The 14505-nt window shown below is 41.1% G+C and overlaps 38 non-coding genes across 38 annotated transcripts; all 38 read left to right on the forward strand.

The window, feature by feature from the left end:
* Positions 1-33: 33 nt before the first annotated feature.
* Positions 34-105, forward strand: Trnap-ugg (transfer RNA proline (anticodon UGG)). The gene has a single exon. It is a non-coding gene; the product is annotated as a tRNA-Pro (tRNA).
* A 415-nt stretch (positions 106-520) lies between these two features.
* Trnaw-cca (transfer RNA tryptophan (anticodon CCA)) lies at positions 521-593 on the forward strand. Its single transcript has one exon. It is a non-coding gene; the product is annotated as a tRNA-Trp (tRNA).
* A 200-nt stretch (positions 594-793) lies between these two features.
* Trnap-ugg (transfer RNA proline (anticodon UGG)) lies at positions 794-865 on the forward strand. Its single transcript has one exon. It is a non-coding gene; the product is annotated as a tRNA-Pro (tRNA).
* Positions 866-1282: 417 nt separating this feature from the next.
* On the forward strand, positions 1283-1354 carry Trnaw-cca (transfer RNA tryptophan (anticodon CCA)). Its single transcript has one exon. It is a non-coding gene; the product is annotated as a tRNA-Trp (tRNA).
* A 199-nt stretch (positions 1355-1553) lies between these two features.
* Positions 1554-1625, forward strand: Trnap-ugg (transfer RNA proline (anticodon UGG)). The gene has a single exon. It is a non-coding gene; the product is annotated as a tRNA-Pro (tRNA).
* Positions 1626-2042: 417 nt separating this feature from the next.
* On the forward strand, positions 2043-2114 carry Trnaw-cca (transfer RNA tryptophan (anticodon CCA)). Its single transcript has one exon. It is a non-coding gene; the product is annotated as a tRNA-Trp (tRNA).
* A 199-nt stretch (positions 2115-2313) lies between these two features.
* Positions 2314-2385, forward strand: Trnap-ugg (transfer RNA proline (anticodon UGG)). Its single transcript has one exon. It is a non-coding gene; the product is annotated as a tRNA-Pro (tRNA).
* Positions 2386-2802: 417 nt separating this feature from the next.
* On the forward strand, positions 2803-2874 carry Trnaw-cca (transfer RNA tryptophan (anticodon CCA)). Its single transcript has one exon. It is a non-coding gene; the product is annotated as a tRNA-Trp (tRNA).
* Positions 2875-3072: 198 nt separating this feature from the next.
* Trnap-ugg (transfer RNA proline (anticodon UGG)) lies at positions 3073-3144 on the forward strand. The gene has a single exon. It is a non-coding gene; the product is annotated as a tRNA-Pro (tRNA).
* A 417-nt stretch (positions 3145-3561) lies between these two features.
* On the forward strand, positions 3562-3633 carry Trnaw-cca (transfer RNA tryptophan (anticodon CCA)). Its single transcript has one exon. It is a non-coding gene; the product is annotated as a tRNA-Trp (tRNA).
* Positions 3634-3832: 199 nt separating this feature from the next.
* Positions 3833-3904, forward strand: Trnap-ugg (transfer RNA proline (anticodon UGG)). Its single transcript has one exon. It is a non-coding gene; the product is annotated as a tRNA-Pro (tRNA).
* Positions 3905-4319: 415 nt separating this feature from the next.
* Positions 4320-4391, forward strand: Trnaw-cca (transfer RNA tryptophan (anticodon CCA)). Its single transcript has one exon. It is a non-coding gene; the product is annotated as a tRNA-Trp (tRNA).
* Positions 4392-4591: 200 nt separating this feature from the next.
* On the forward strand, positions 4592-4663 carry Trnap-ugg (transfer RNA proline (anticodon UGG)). Its single transcript has one exon. It is a non-coding gene; the product is annotated as a tRNA-Pro (tRNA).
* A 416-nt stretch (positions 4664-5079) lies between these two features.
* Positions 5080-5151, forward strand: Trnaw-cca (transfer RNA tryptophan (anticodon CCA)). The gene has a single exon. It is a non-coding gene; the product is annotated as a tRNA-Trp (tRNA).
* A 199-nt stretch (positions 5152-5350) lies between these two features.
* Trnap-ugg (transfer RNA proline (anticodon UGG)) lies at positions 5351-5422 on the forward strand. Its single transcript has one exon. It is a non-coding gene; the product is annotated as a tRNA-Pro (tRNA).
* Positions 5423-5839: 417 nt separating this feature from the next.
* Trnaw-cca (transfer RNA tryptophan (anticodon CCA)) lies at positions 5840-5911 on the forward strand. Its single transcript has one exon. It is a non-coding gene; the product is annotated as a tRNA-Trp (tRNA).
* A 199-nt stretch (positions 5912-6110) lies between these two features.
* On the forward strand, positions 6111-6182 carry Trnap-ugg (transfer RNA proline (anticodon UGG)). Its single transcript has one exon. It is a non-coding gene; the product is annotated as a tRNA-Pro (tRNA).
* A 417-nt stretch (positions 6183-6599) lies between these two features.
* Positions 6600-6671, forward strand: Trnaw-cca (transfer RNA tryptophan (anticodon CCA)). Its single transcript has one exon. It is a non-coding gene; the product is annotated as a tRNA-Trp (tRNA).
* Positions 6672-6870: 199 nt separating this feature from the next.
* On the forward strand, positions 6871-6942 carry Trnap-ugg (transfer RNA proline (anticodon UGG)). Its single transcript has one exon. It is a non-coding gene; the product is annotated as a tRNA-Pro (tRNA).
* A 415-nt stretch (positions 6943-7357) lies between these two features.
* On the forward strand, positions 7358-7429 carry Trnaw-cca (transfer RNA tryptophan (anticodon CCA)). The gene has a single exon. It is a non-coding gene; the product is annotated as a tRNA-Trp (tRNA).
* A 200-nt stretch (positions 7430-7629) lies between these two features.
* Positions 7630-7701, forward strand: Trnap-ugg (transfer RNA proline (anticodon UGG)). The gene has a single exon. It is a non-coding gene; the product is annotated as a tRNA-Pro (tRNA).
* Positions 7702-8117: 416 nt separating this feature from the next.
* On the forward strand, positions 8118-8189 carry Trnaw-cca (transfer RNA tryptophan (anticodon CCA)). Its single transcript has one exon. It is a non-coding gene; the product is annotated as a tRNA-Trp (tRNA).
* Positions 8190-8389: 200 nt separating this feature from the next.
* Trnap-ugg (transfer RNA proline (anticodon UGG)) lies at positions 8390-8461 on the forward strand. The gene has a single exon. It is a non-coding gene; the product is annotated as a tRNA-Pro (tRNA).
* Positions 8462-8797: 336 nt separating this feature from the next.
* Trnap-ugg (transfer RNA proline (anticodon UGG)) lies at positions 8798-8869 on the forward strand. Its single transcript has one exon. It is a non-coding gene; the product is annotated as a tRNA-Pro (tRNA).
* Positions 8870-9285: 416 nt separating this feature from the next.
* Positions 9286-9357, forward strand: Trnaw-cca (transfer RNA tryptophan (anticodon CCA)). The gene has a single exon. It is a non-coding gene; the product is annotated as a tRNA-Trp (tRNA).
* A 199-nt stretch (positions 9358-9556) lies between these two features.
* On the forward strand, positions 9557-9628 carry Trnap-ugg (transfer RNA proline (anticodon UGG)). The gene has a single exon. It is a non-coding gene; the product is annotated as a tRNA-Pro (tRNA).
* A 417-nt stretch (positions 9629-10045) lies between these two features.
* Positions 10046-10117, forward strand: Trnaw-cca (transfer RNA tryptophan (anticodon CCA)). Its single transcript has one exon. It is a non-coding gene; the product is annotated as a tRNA-Trp (tRNA).
* Positions 10118-10316: 199 nt separating this feature from the next.
* Positions 10317-10388, forward strand: Trnap-ugg (transfer RNA proline (anticodon UGG)). Its single transcript has one exon. It is a non-coding gene; the product is annotated as a tRNA-Pro (tRNA).
* Positions 10389-10804: 416 nt separating this feature from the next.
* On the forward strand, positions 10805-10876 carry Trnaw-cca (transfer RNA tryptophan (anticodon CCA)). Its single transcript has one exon. It is a non-coding gene; the product is annotated as a tRNA-Trp (tRNA).
* A 200-nt stretch (positions 10877-11076) lies between these two features.
* Positions 11077-11148, forward strand: Trnap-ugg (transfer RNA proline (anticodon UGG)). Its single transcript has one exon. It is a non-coding gene; the product is annotated as a tRNA-Pro (tRNA).
* A 416-nt stretch (positions 11149-11564) lies between these two features.
* On the forward strand, positions 11565-11636 carry Trnaw-cca (transfer RNA tryptophan (anticodon CCA)). The gene has a single exon. It is a non-coding gene; the product is annotated as a tRNA-Trp (tRNA).
* Positions 11637-11835: 199 nt separating this feature from the next.
* Trnap-ugg (transfer RNA proline (anticodon UGG)) lies at positions 11836-11907 on the forward strand. Its single transcript has one exon. It is a non-coding gene; the product is annotated as a tRNA-Pro (tRNA).
* A 417-nt stretch (positions 11908-12324) lies between these two features.
* On the forward strand, positions 12325-12396 carry Trnaw-cca (transfer RNA tryptophan (anticodon CCA)). Its single transcript has one exon. It is a non-coding gene; the product is annotated as a tRNA-Trp (tRNA).
* Positions 12397-12596: 200 nt separating this feature from the next.
* Trnap-ugg (transfer RNA proline (anticodon UGG)) lies at positions 12597-12668 on the forward strand. The gene has a single exon. It is a non-coding gene; the product is annotated as a tRNA-Pro (tRNA).
* Positions 12669-13085: 417 nt separating this feature from the next.
* Positions 13086-13157, forward strand: Trnaw-cca (transfer RNA tryptophan (anticodon CCA)). The gene has a single exon. It is a non-coding gene; the product is annotated as a tRNA-Trp (tRNA).
* A 199-nt stretch (positions 13158-13356) lies between these two features.
* On the forward strand, positions 13357-13428 carry Trnap-ugg (transfer RNA proline (anticodon UGG)). Its single transcript has one exon. It is a non-coding gene; the product is annotated as a tRNA-Pro (tRNA).
* Positions 13429-13844: 416 nt separating this feature from the next.
* Positions 13845-13916, forward strand: Trnaw-cca (transfer RNA tryptophan (anticodon CCA)). The gene has a single exon. It is a non-coding gene; the product is annotated as a tRNA-Trp (tRNA).
* Positions 13917-14116: 200 nt separating this feature from the next.
* Positions 14117-14188, forward strand: Trnap-ugg (transfer RNA proline (anticodon UGG)). The gene has a single exon. It is a non-coding gene; the product is annotated as a tRNA-Pro (tRNA).
* The last annotated feature ends 317 nt before the right edge of the window (positions 14189-14505 follow it).

The raw sequence follows: 14505 nt of genomic DNA on the forward strand, positions 1-14505 counted from the left end.
TAGAACATTGTGACATGTTGCATGTGACATGGAGGCTCAATGGTCTAGTGGCATGATTCTCGCTTTGGGTGCGAGAGGTCCCGGGTTCAAATCCCGGTTGAGCCCATTATTAAAGTGTAACTAATGTTAAAGATAGGGACTGTCTTCTTCGTCTCTATGGATATAATAAAAGGCACGGGACATAGAGGCTCAATGGTCTAGTGGCATGATTCTTGCTTTAGGTTCAAATCCCGGTTGAGCCCATTGTTGGAGTGTAACTAATGTTGTCAGTGCAATTTCCGCTTGTTTCATTTTTACAAAAACACTCGAAATAGCTCATCCTTAATGCTCTTTACTGCAGAGAACAAACCAAACTCGACTGAATCGCAAGTCTTGCCCTGAAGTTAAGAGTACTTCTTTATTTTAGGTGATTTCACATGCGCCTAACATCCCTAACGTGCCTTTTGGATTCGGGTCAGGTACACATGTAGTAATAACTTAAACTACTCTGGGTCCCAGTCTTACGCAGTTGTATAGCTACGGACTCTGTGGCGCAATGGTAGCGCGTCTGACTCCAGATCAGAAGTTTGCGTGTTCAATTCAAGTCAGAGCCAGAAAAAACAGTATTAAAACATGGTTACAAAATAATAGTTCTTGAGTTAAGTAATTGTAAGAAGAAAATCTTGCTTCAGGTTGTGACTTCATTATTGCGTACTGAGGCTTTTTTTTATATCCTTAGAGACAACGAAGACAGTCCCTATTTTTCCAAATCCATTCTTAATAGAACATTGTGACATGTTGCATGTGACATGGAGGCTCAATGGTCTAGTGGCATGATTCTCGCTTTGGGTGCGAGAGGTCCCGGGTTCAAATCCCGGTTGAGCCCATTATTAAAGTGTAACTAATGTTAAAGATAGGGACTGTCTTCTTCGTCTCTATGGATATAATAAAATGCACGGGACATAGAGGCTCAATGGTCTAGTGGCATGATTCTTGCTTTAGGTTCAAATCCCGGTTGAGCCCATTGTTGGAGTGTAACTAATGTTGTCAGTGCAATTTCCGCTTGTTTCATTTTTTACAAAGACACTCGAAATAGCTCATCCTTAATGCTCTTTACTGCAGAGAACAAACCAAACTCGTCTGAATCGCAAGTCTTGCCCTGAAGTTAAGAGTACTTCCTTATTTTAGGTGTTATCACATGCGCCTAACATCCCTAACGTGCCTTTTGGATTCGGGTCAGGTACACATGTAGTAATAACTTAAACTACTCTGGGTCCCAGTCTTACGCAGTTGTATAGCTACGGACTCTGTGGCGCAATGGTAGCGCGTCTGACTCCAGATGAGAAGGTTGCGTGTTCAATTCACGTCAGAGTCAGAAAAAACAGTATTAAAACAAGGTTACAAAATAAGAGTTCTTGAGTTAAGTAATTGTAAGAAGAAAATCTTGCTTCAGGTTGTGACTTCATTATTGCGATTGAGGCTTTTTTTTATATCCTTAGAGACAACGAAGACAGTCCCTATTTTTCCAAATCCATTCTTAATAGAACATTGTGACATGTTGCATGTAACATGGAGGCTCAATGGTCTAGTGGCATGATTCTCGCTTTGGGTGCGAGAGGTCCCGGGTTCAAATCCCGGTTGAGCCCATTATTAAAGTGTAACTAATGTTAAAGATAGGGACTGTCTTCTTCGTCTCTATGGATATAATAAAATGCACGGGACATAGAGGCTCAATGGTCTAGTGGCATGATTCTTGCTTTAGGTTCAAATCCCGGTTGAGCCCATTGTTGGAGTGTAACTAATGTTGTCAGTGCAATTTCCGCTTGTTTCATTTTTTACAAAGACACTCGAAATAGCTCATCCTTAATGCTCTTTACTGCAGAGAACAAACCAAACTCGTCTGAATCGCAAGTCTTGCCCTGAAGTTAAGAGTACTTCTTTATTTTAGGTGATTTCACATGCGCCTAACATCCCTAACGTGCCTTTTGGATTCGGGTCAGGTACACATGTAGTAATAACTTAAACTACTCTGGGTCCCAGTCTTACGCAGTTGTATAGCTACGGACTCTGTGGCGCAATGGTAGCGCGTCTGACTCCAGATCAGAAGGTTGCGTGTTCAATTCACGTCAGAGTCAGAAAAAACAGTATTAAAACAAGGTTACAAAATAATAGTTCTTGAGTTAAGTAATTGTAAGAAGAAAATCTTGCTTCAGGTTGTGACTTCATTATTGCGATTGAGGCTTTCTTTTATATCCTTAGAGACAACGAAGACAGTCCCTATTTTTCCAAATCCATTCTTAATAGAACATTGTGACATGTTGCATGTGACATGGAGGCTCAATGGTCTAGTGGCATGATTCTCGCTTTGGGTGCGAGAGGTCCCGGGTTCAAATCCCGGTTGAGCCCATTATTAAAGTGTAACTAATGTTAAAGATAGGGACTGTCTTCTTCGTCTCTATGGATATAATAAAATGCACGGGACATAGAGGCTCAATGGTCTAGTGGCATGATTCTTGCTTTAGGTTCAAATCCCGGTTGAGCCCATTGTTGGAGTGTAACTAATGTTGTCAGTGCAATTTCCGCTTGTTTCATTTTTTACAAAGACACTCGAAATAGCTCATCCTTAATGCTCTTTACTGCAGAGAACAAACCAAACTCGACTGAATCGCAAGTCTTGCCCTGAAGTTAAGAGTACTTCTTTATTTTAGGTGATTTCACATGCGCCTAACATCCCTAACGTGCCTTTTGGATTCGGGTCAGGTACACATGTAGTAATAACTTAAACTACTCTGGGTCCCAGTCTTACGCAGTTGTATAGCTACGGGCTCTGTGGCGCAATGGTAGCGCGTCTGACTCCAGATCAGAAGGTTGCGTGTTCAATTCACGTCAGAGTCAGAAAAAACAGTATTAAAACAAGGTTACAAAATAATAGTTCTTGAGTTAAGTAATTGTAAGAAGAAAATCTTGCTTCAGGTTGTGACTTCATTATTGCGATTGAGGCTTTTTTTATATCCTTAGAGACAACGAAGACAGTCCCTATTTTTCCAAATCCATTCTTAATAGAACATTGTGACATGTTGCATGTGACATGGAGGCTCAATGGTCTAGTGGCATGATTCTCGCTTTGGGTGCGAGAGGTCCCGGGTTCAAATCCCGGTTGAGCCCATTATTAAAGTGTAACTAATGTTAAAGATAGGGACTGTCTTCTTCGTCTCTATGGATATAATAAAATGCACGGGATATAGAGGCTCAATGGTCTAGTGGCATGATTCTTGCTTTAGGTTCAAATCCCAGTGGAGCCCATTGTTGGAGTGTAACTAATGTTGTCAGTGCAATTTCCGCTTGTTTCATTTTTTAGAAAGACACTCGAAATAGCACATCCTTAATGCTATTTACTGCAGAGAACAAACCAAACTCGACTGAATCGCAAGTCTTGCTCTGAAGTTAAGAGTACTTCCTTATTGTAGGTGTTATCACATGCGCCTAACATCCCTAACGTGCCTTTTGGATTCGGGTCAGGTACACATGTAGTAATAACTTAAACTACTCTGGGTCCCAGTCTTACGCAGTTGTATAGCTACGGACTCTGTGGCGCAATGGTAGCGCGTCTGACTCCAGATCAGAAGGTTGCGTGTTCAATTCACGTCAGAGTCAGAAAAAACAGTATTAAAACATGGTTACAAAATAATGGTTCTTGAGTGAAGTAATTGTAAGAAGAAAATCTTGCTCCAGGTTGTGACTTCATTATTGCGTACTGAGGCTTTTTTTATATCCTTAGAGACAACGAAGACAGTCCCTATTTTTCCAAAGCCATTCTTAATAGAATATTGTGACATGTTGCATGTGACATGGAGGCTCAATGGTCTAGTGGCATGATTCTCGCTTTGGGTGCGAGAGGTCCCGGGTTCAAATCCCGGTTGAGCCCATTATTAAAGTGTAACTAATGTTAAAGATAGGGACTGTCTTCTCGTCTCTATGGATATAATAAAATGCACGGGACATAGAGGCTCAATGGTCTAGTGGCATGATTCTTGCTTTAGGTTCAAATCCCGGTTGAGCCCATTGTTGGAGTGCAACTAATGTTGTCAGTGCAATTTCCGCTTGTTTCATTTTTTACAGAGACACTCGAAATAGCACATCCTTAATGCTATTTACTGCAGAAAACAAACCAAACTCGACTGAATCGCAAGTCTTGCCCTGAAGTTAAGAGTACTTCCTTATTGTAGGTGTTATCACATGCGCCTAACATCCCTAACGTGCATTTTGGATTCGGGTCAGGCACACATGTAGTAATAACTTAACTAATCTGGGTCCCAGTCTTACGCAGTTGTATAGCTACGGACTCTGTGGCGCAATGGTAGCGCGTCTGACTCCAGATCAAAAGGTTGCGTGTTCAATTCACGTCAGAGTCAGAAAAAACAGTATTAAAACATGGTTACAAAATAATGGTTCTTGAGTGAAGTAATTGTAAGAAGAAAATCTTGCTCCAGGTTGTGACTTCATTATTGCGTACTGAGGCTGTTTTTTATATTCTTAGAGACAACGAAGACAGTCCCTATTTTTCCAAAGCCATTCTTAATAGAACATTGTGACATGTTGCATGTGACATGAAGGCTCAATGGTCTAGTGGCATGATTCTCGCTTTGGGTGCGAGAGGTCCCGGGTTCAAATCCCGGTTGAGCCCATTATTAAAGTGTAACTAATGTTAAAGATAGGGACTGTCTTCTTCGTCTCTATGGATATAATAAAATGCACGGGACATAGAGGCTCAATGGTCTAGTGGCATGATTCTTGCTTCAGGTTCAAATCCCGGTTGAGCCCATTGTTGGAGTGTAACTAATGTTGTCAGTGCAATTTCCGCTTGTTTCATTTTTTAGAAAGACACTCGAAATAGCACATCCTTAATGCTATTTACTGCAGAGAACAAACCAGAGTAGACTGAATCGCAAGTCTTCCCCTGAAGTTAAGAGTACTTCCTTATTGTAGATGTTATCACATGCGCCTAACATCCCTTACGTGCATTTTGGATTCGGGTCAGGCACACATGTAGTAATAACTTAACTACTCTGGGTCCCAGTCTTACGCAGTTGTATAGCTACGGACTCTGTGGCGCAATGGTAGCGCGTCTGACTCCAGATCAGAAGGTTGCGTGTTCAATTCAAGTCAGAGTCAGAAGAAACAGTACTAAAACATGGTTACAAAATAATAGTTCTTGAGTGAAGTAATTGTAAGAAGAAAATCTTGCTTCAGGTTGTGACTTCATTATTGCGTACTGAGGCTTTTTTTATATCCTTAGAGGCAACGAAGACAGTCCCTATTTTTCCAAATCCATTCTTAATAGAACATTGTGACATGTTGCATGTGACATGGAGGCTCAATGGTCTAGTGGCATGATTCTCGCTTTGGGTGCGTGAGGTCCCGGGTTCAAATCCCGGTTGAGCCCATTATTAAAGTGTAACTAATGTTAAAGATAGGGACTGTCTTCTTCGTCTCTATGGATATAATAAAATGCACGGGACATAGAGGCTCAATGGTCTAGTGGCATGATTCTTGCTTTAGGTTCAAATCCCGGTTGAGCCCATTGTTGGAGTGTAACTAATGTTGTCAGTGCAATTTCCGCTTGTTTCATTTTTTACAAAGACACTCGAAATAGCTCATCCTTAATGCTCTTTACTGCAGAGAACAAACCAAACTCGTCTGAATCGCAAGTCTTGCCCTGAAGTTAAGAGTACTTCCTTATTTTAGGTGTTATCACATGCGCCTAACATCCCTAACGTGCCTTTTGGATTCGGGTCAGGTACACATGTAGTAATAACTTAAACTACTCTGGGTCCCAGTCTTACGCAGTTGTATAGCTACGGACTCTGTGGCGCAATGGTAGCGCGTCTGACTCCAGATCAGAAGGTTGCGTGTTCAATTCACGTCAGAGTCAGAAAAAACAGTATTAAAACAAGGTTACAAAATAATAGTTCTTGAGTTAAGTAATTGTAAGAAGAAAATCTTGCTTCAGGTTGTGACTTCATTATTGCGATTGAGGCTTTTTTTTATATCCTTAGAGACAACGAAGACAGTCCCTATTTTTCCAAATCCATTCTTAATAGAACATTGTGATATGTTGCATATGACATGGAGGCTCAATGGTCTAGTGGCATGATTCTCGCTTTGGGTGCGTGAGGTCCCGGGTTCAAATCCCGGTTGAGCCCATTATTAAAGTGTAACTAATGTTAAAGATAGGGACTGTCTTCTTCGTCTCTATGGATATAATAAAATGCACGGGACATAGAGGCTCAATGGTCTAGTGGCATGATTCTTGCTTTAGGTTCAAATCCCAGTGGAGCCCATTGTTGGAGTGTAACTAATGTTGTCAGTGCAATTTCCGCTTGTTTCATTTTTTAGAAAGACACTCGAAATAGCACATCCTTAATGCTATTTACTGCAGAGAACAAACCAAACTAGACTGAATCGCAAGTCTTGCCCTGAAGTTAAGAGTACTTCCTTATTGTAGGTGTTATCACATGCGCCTAACATCCCTAACGTGCCTTTTGGATTCGGGTCAGGTACACATGTAGTAATAACTTAAACTACTCTGGGTCCCAGTCTTACGCAGTTGTATAGCTACGGACTCTGTGGCGCAATGGTAGCGCGTCTGACTCCAGATCAGAAGGTTGCGTGTTCAATTCACGTCAGAGTCAGAAAAAACAGTATTAAAACATGGTTACAAAATAATGGTTCTTGAGTGAAGTAATTGTAAGAAGAAAATCTTGCTCCAGGTTGTGACTTCATTATTGCGTACTGAGGCTTTTTTTATATCCTTAGAGACAACGAAGACAGTCCCTATTTTTCCAAAGCCATTCTTAATAGAATATTGTGACATGTTGCATGTGACATGGAGGCTCAATGGTCTAGTGGCATGATTCTCGCTTTGGGTGCGAGAGGTCCCGGGTTCAAATCCCGGTTGAGCCCATTATTAAAGTGTAACTAATGTTAAAGATAGGGACTGTCTTCTCGTCTCTATGGATATAATAAAATGCACGGGACATAGAGGCTCAATGGTCTAGTGGCATGATTCTTGCTTTAGGTTCAAATCCCGGTTGAGCCCATTGTTGGAGTGCAACTAATGTTGTCAGTGCAATTTCCGCTTGTTTCATTTTTTACAGAGACACTCGAAATAGCACATCCTTAATGCTATTTACTGCAGAAAACAAACCAAACTCGACTGAATCGCAAGTCTTGCCCTGAAGTTAAGAGTACTTCCTTATTGTAGGTGTTATCACATGCGCCTAACATCCCTAACGTGCATTTTGGATTCGGGTCAGGCACACATGTAGTAATAACTTAACTAATCTGGGTCCCAGTCTTACGCAGTTGTATAGCTACGGACTCTGTGGCGCAATGGTAGCGCGTCTGACTCCAGATCAAAAGGTTGCGTGTTCAATTCACGTCAGAGTCAGAAAAAACAGTATTAAAACATGGTTACAAAATAATGGTTCTTGAGTGAAGTAATTGTAAGAAGAAAATCTTGCTCCAGGTTGTGACTTCATTATTGCGTACTGAGGCTGTTTTTTATATCCTTAGAGACAACGAAGACAGTCCCTATTTTTCCAAAGCCATTCTTAATAGAACATTGTGACATGTTGCATGTGACATGAAGGCTCAATGGTCTAGTGGCATGATTCTCGCTTTGGGTGCGAGAGGTCCCGGGTTCAAATCCCGGTTGAGCCCATTATTAAAGTGTAACTAATGTTAAAGATAGGGACTGTCTTCTTCGTCTCTATGGATATAATAAAATGCACGGGACATAGAGGCTCAATGGTCTAGTGGCATGATTCTTGCTTTAGGTTCAAATCCCGGTTGAGCCCATTGTTGGAGTGCAACTAATGTTGTCAGTGCAATTTCCGCTTGTTTCATTTTTTACAGAGACACTCGAAATAGCACATCCTTAATGCTATTTACTGCAGAAAACAAACCAAACTCGACTGAATCGCAAGTCTTGCCCTGAAGTTAAGAGTACTTCCTTATTGTAGGTGTTATCACATGCGCCTAACATCCCTAACGTGCATTTTGGATTCGGGTCAGGCACACATGTAGTAATAACTTAACTAATCTGGGTCCCAGTCTTACGCAGTTGTATAGCTACGGACTCTGTGGCGCAATGGTAGCGCGTCTGACTCCAGATCAAAAGGTTGCGTGTTCAATTCACGTCAGAGTCAGAAAAAACAGTATTAAAACATGGTTACAAAATAATGGTTCTTGAGTGAAGTAATTGTAAGAAGAAAATCTTGCTCCAGGTTGTGACTTCATTATTGCGTACTGAGGCTGTTTTTTATATCCTTAGAGACAACGAAGACAGTCCCTATTTTTCCAAAGCCATTCTTAATAGAACATTGTGACATGTTGCATGTGACATGAAGGCTCAATGGTCTAGTGGCATGATTCTCGCTTTGGGTGCGAGAGGTCCCGGGTTCAAATCCCGGTTGAGCCCATTATTAAAGTGTAACTAATGTTAAAGATAGGGACTGTCTTCTTCGTCTCTATGGATATAATAAAATGCACGGGACATAGAGGCTCAATGGTCTAGTGGTATGATTCTTGCTTCAGGTTCAAATCCCGGTTGAGCCCATTGTTGGAGTGTAACTAATGTTGTCAGTGCAATTTCCGCTTGTTTCATTTTTTAGAAAAAATGTGACTTCATTATTGTTGTGACTTCATTATTGCGTACTGAGGCTGTTTTTTATATCCTTAGAGACAACGAAGACAGTCCCTATTTTTCCAAAGCCATTCTTAATAGAACATTGTGACATGTTGCATGTGACATGAAGGCTCAATGGTCTAGTGGCATGATTCTCGCTTTGGGTGCGAGAGGTCCCGGGTTCAAATCCCGGTTGAGCCCATTATTAAAGTGTAACTAATGTTAAAGATAGGGACTGTCTTCTTCGTCTCTATGGATATAATAAAATGCACGGGACATAGAGGCTCAATGGTCTAGTGGCATGATTCTTGCTTCAGGTTCAAATCCCGGTTGAGCCCATTGTTGGAGTGTAACTAATGTTGTCAGTGCAATTTCCGCTTGTTTCATTTTTTAGAAAGACACTCGAAATAGCACATCCTTAATGCTATTTACTGCAGAGAACAAACCAAAGTAGACTGAATCGCAAGTCTTCCCCTGAAGTTAAGAGTACTTCCTTATTGTAGATGTTATCACATGCGCCTAACATCCCTTACGTGCATTTTGGATTCGGGTCAGGCACACATGTAGTAATAACTTAACTACTCTGGGTCCCAGTCTTACGCAGTTGTATAGCTACGGACTCTGTGGCGCAATGGTAGCGCGTCTGACTCCAGATCAGAAGGTTGCGTGTTCAATTCAAGTCAGAGTCAGAAGAAACAGTACTAAAACATGGTTACAAAATAATAGTTCTTGAGTGAAGTAATTGTAAGAAGAAAATCTTGCTTCAGGTTGTGACTTCATTATTGCGTACTGAGGCTTTTTTTATATCCTTAGAGGCAACGAAGACAGTCCCTATTTTTCCAAATCCATTCTTAATAGAACATTGTGACATGTTGCATGTGACATGGAGGCTCAATGGTCTAGTGGCATGATTCTCGCTTTGGGTGCGAGAGGCCCCGGGTTCAAATCCCGGTTGAGCCCATTATTAAAGTGTAACTAATGTTAAAGATAGGAACTGTCTTCTTCGTCTCTATGGATATAATAAAATGCACGGGACATAGAGGCTCAATGGTCTAGTGGCATGATTCTTGCTTTAGGTTCAAATCCCGGTTGAGCCCATTGTTGGAGTGTAACTAATGTTGTCAGTGCAATTTCCGCTTGTTTCATTTTTTACAAAGACACTCGAAATAGCTCATCCTTAATGCTCTTTACTGCAGAGAACAAACCAAACTCGTCTGAATCGCAAGTCTTGCCCTGAAGTTAAGAGTACTTCCTTATTTTAGGTGTTATCACATGCGCCTAACATCCCTAACGTGCCTTTTGGATTCGGGTCAGGTACACATGTAGTAATAACTTAAACTACTCTGGGTCCCAGTCTTACGCAGTTGTATAGCTACGGACTCTGTGGCGCAATGGTAGCGCGTCTGACTCCAGATCAGAAGGTTGCGTGTTCAATTCACGTCAGAGTCAGAAAAAACAGTATTAAAACAAGGTTACAAAATAATAGTTCTTGAGTTAAGTAATTGTAAGAAGAAAATCTTGCTTCAGGTTGTGACTTCATTATTGCGATTGAGGCTTTTTTTTATATCCTTAGAGACAACGAAGACAGTCCCTATTTTTCCACATCCATTCTTAATAGAACATTGTGATATGTTGCATATGACATGGAGGCTCAATGGTCTAGTGGCATGATTCTCGCTTTGGGTGCGTGAGGTCCCGGGTTCAAATCCCGGTTGAGCCCATTATTAAAGTGTAACTAATGTTAAAGATAGGGACTGTCTTCTTCGTCTCTATGGATATAATAAAATGCACGGGACATAGAGGCTCAATGGTCTAGTGGCATGATTCTTGCTTTAGGTTCAAATCCCAGTGGAGCCCATTGTTGGAGTGTAACTAATGTTGTCAGTGCAATTTCCGCTTGTTTCATTTTTTAGAAAGACACTCGAAATAGCACATCCTTAATGCTATTTACTGCAGAGAACAAACAAACTAGACTGAATCGCAAGTCTTGCCCTGAAGTTAAGAGTACTTCCTTATTGTAGGTGTTATCACATGCGCCTAACATCCCTAACGTGCCTTTTGGATTCGGGTCAGGTACACATGTAGTAATAACTTAAACTACTCTGGGTCCCAGTCTTACGCAGTTGTATAGCTACGGACTCTGTGGCGCAATGGTAGCGCGTCTGACTCCAGATCAGAAGGTTGCGTGTTCAATTCACGTCAGAGTCAGAAAAAACAGTATTAAAACATGGTTACAAAATAATGGTTCTTGAGTGAAGTAATTGTAAGAAGAAAATCTTGCTCCAGGTTGTGACTTCATTATTGCGTACTGAGGCTGTTTTTTATATCCTTAGAGACAACGAAGACAGTCCCTATTTTTCCAAAGCCATTCTTAATAGAACATTGTGACATGTTGCATGTGACATGAAGGCTCAATGGTCTAGTGGCATGATTCTCGCTTTGGGTGCGAGAGGTCCCGGGTTCAAATCCCGGTTGAGCCCATTATTAAAGTGTATCTAATGTTAAAGATAGGGACTGTCTTCTTCGTCTCTATGGATATAATAAAATGCACGGGACATAGAGGCTCAATGGTCTAGTGGCATGATTCTTGCTTCAGGTTCAAATCCCGGTTGAGCCCATTGTTGGAGTGTAACTAATGTTGTCAGTGCAATTTCCGCTTGTTTCATTTTTTAGAAAGACACTCGAAATAGCACATCCTTAATGCTATTTACTGCAGAGAACAAACCAAAGTAGACTGAATCGCAAGTCTTCCCCTGAAGTTAAGAGTACTTCCTTATTGTAGATGTTATCACATGCGCCTAACATCCCTTACGTGCATTTTGGATTCGGGTCAGGCACACATGTAGTAATAACTTAACTACTCTGGGTCCCAGTCTTACGCAGTTGTATAGCTACGGACTCTGTGGCGCAATGGTAGCGCGTCTGACTCCAGATCAGAAGGTTGCGTGTTCAATTCAAGTCAGAGTCAGAAGAAACAGTACTAAAACATGGTTACAAAATAATAGTTCTTGAGTGAAGTAATTGTAAGAAGAAAATCTTGCTTCAGGTTGTGACTTCATTATTGCGTACTGAGGCTTTTTTTATATCCTTAGAGGCAACGAAGACAGTCCCTATTTTTCCAAATCCATTCTTAATAGAACATTGTGACATGTTGCATGTGACATGGAGGCTCAATGGTGTAGTGGCATGATTCTCGCTTTGGGTGCGAGAGGTCCCGGGTTCAAATCCCGGTTGAGCCCATTATTAAAGTGTAACTAATGTTAAAGATAGGAACTGTCTTCTTCGTCTCTATGGATATAATAAAATGCACGGGACATAGAGGCTCAATGGTCTAGTGGCATGATTCTTGCTTTAGGTTCAAATCCCGGTTGAGCCCATTGTTGGAGTGTAACTAATGTTGTCAGTGCAATTTCCGCTTGTTTCATTTTTTACAAAGACACTCGAAATAGCTCATCCTTAATGCTCTTTACTGCAGAGAACAAACCAAACTCGACTGAATCGCAAGTCTTGCCCTGAAGTTAAGAGTACTTCTTTATTTTAGGTGATTTCACATGCGCCTAACATCCCTAACGTGCCTTTTGGATTCGGGTCAGGTACACATGTAGTAATAACTTAAACTACTCTGGGTCCCAGTCTTACGCAGTTGTATAGCTACGGACTCTGTGGCGCAATGGTAGCGCGTCTGACTCCAGATCAGAAGGTTGCGTGTTCAATTCAAGTCAGAGTCAGAAGAAACAGTATTAAAACATGGTTACAAAATAATAGATCTTGAGTTAAGTAATTGTAAGAAGAAAATCTTGCTTCAGGTTGTGACTTCATTATTGCGTACTGAGGCTTTTTTTTATATCCTTAGAGACAACGAAGACAGTCCCTATTTTTCCAAATCCATTCTTAATAGAACATTGTGACATGTTGCATGTGACATGGAGGCTCAATGGTCTAGTGGCATGATTCTCGCTTTGGGTGCGAGAGGTCCCGGGTTCAAATCCCGGTTGAGCCCATTATTAAAGTGTAACTAATGTTAAAGATAGGGACTGTCTTCTTCGTCTCTATGGATATAATAAAATGCACGGGACATAGAGGCTCAATGGTCTAGTGGCATGATTCTTGCTTTAGGTTCAAATCCCGGTTGAGCCCATTGTTGGAGTGTAACTAATGTTGTCAGTGCAATTTCCGCTTGTTTCATTTTTTACAAAGACACTCGAAATAGCTCATCCTTAATGCTCTTTACTGCAGAGAACAAACCAAACTCGTCTGAATCGCAAGTCTTGCCCTGAAGTTAAGAGTACTTCCTTATTTTAGGTGTTATCACATGCGCCTAACATCCCTAACGTGCCTTTTGGATTCGGGTCAGGTACACATGTAGTAATAACTTAAACTACTCTGGGTCCCAGTCTTACGCAGTTGTATAGCTACGGACTCTGTGGCGCAATGGTAGCGCGTCTGACTCCAGATCAGAAGGTTGCGTGTTCAATTCACGTCAGAGTCAGAAAAAACAGTATTAAAACAAGGTTACAAAATAATAGTTCTTGAGTTAAGTAATTGTAAGAAGAAAATCTTGCTTCAGGTTGTGACTTCATTATTGCGATTGAGGCTTTTTTTTATATCCTTAGAGACAACGAAGACAGTCCCTATTTTTCCAAATCCATTCTTAATAGAACATTGTGATATGTTGCATATGACATGGAGGCTCAATGGTCTAGTGGCATGATTCTCGCTTTGGGTGCGTGAGGTCCCGGGTTCAAATCCCGGTTGAGCCCATTATTAAAGTGTAACTAATGTTAAAGATAGGGACTGTCTTCTTCGTCTCTATGGATATAATAAAATGCACGGGACATAGAGGCTCAACGGTCTAGTGGCATGATTCTTGCTTTAGGTTCAAATCCCAGTGGAGCCCATTGTTGGAGTGTAACTAATGTTGTCAGTGCAATTTCCGCTTGTTTCACTTTTTAGAAAGACACTCGAAATAGCACATCCTTAATGCTATTTACTGCAGAAAACAAACCAAACTCGACTGAATCGCAAGTCTTGCCCTGAAGTTAAGAGTACTTCCTTATTGTAGGTGTTATCACATGCGCCTAACATCCCTAACGTGCATTTTGGATTCGGGTCAGGCACACATGTAGTAATAACTTAACTAATCTGGGTCCCAGTCTTACGCAGTTGTATAGCTACGGACTCTGTGGCGCAATTGTAGCGCGTCTGACTCCAGATCAAAAGGTTGCGTGTTCAATTCACGTCAGAGTCAGAAAAAACAGTATTAAAACATGGTTACAAAATAATGGTTCTTGAGTGAAGTAATTGTAAGAAGAAAATCTTGCTCCAGGTTGTGACTTCATTATTGCGTACTGAGGCTGTTTTTTATATCCTTAGAGACAACGAAGACAGTCCCTATTTTTCCAAAGCCATTCTTAATAGAACATTGTGACATGTTGCATGTGACATGAAGGCTCAATGGTCTAGTGGCATGATTCTCGCTTTGGGTGCGAGAGGTCCCGGGTTCAAATCCCGGTTGAGCCCATTATTAAAGTGTAACTAATGTTAAAGATAGGAACTGTCTTCTTCGTCTCTATGGATATAATAAAATGCACGGGACATAGAGGCTCAATGGTCTGGTGGCATGATTCTTGTTTTAGGTTCAAATCCCGGTTGAGCCCATTGTTGGAGTGTAACTAATGTTGTCAGTGCAATTTCCGCTTGTTTCATTTTTTACAAAGACACTCGAAATAGCTCATCCTTAATGCTCTTTACTGCAGAGAACAAACCAAACTCGACTGAATCGCAAGTCTTGCCCTGAAGTTAAGAGTACTTCTTTATTTTAGGTGATTTCACATGCG

Source organism: Hydractinia symbiolongicarpus, chromosome 1 (genome assembly GCF_029227915.1).
Source record: "Hydractinia symbiolongicarpus strain clone_291-10 chromosome 1, HSymV2.1, whole genome shotgun sequence".
Classification (NCBI taxonomy): domain Eukaryota; kingdom Metazoa; phylum Cnidaria; class Hydrozoa; order Anthoathecata; family Hydractiniidae; genus Hydractinia; species Hydractinia symbiolongicarpus.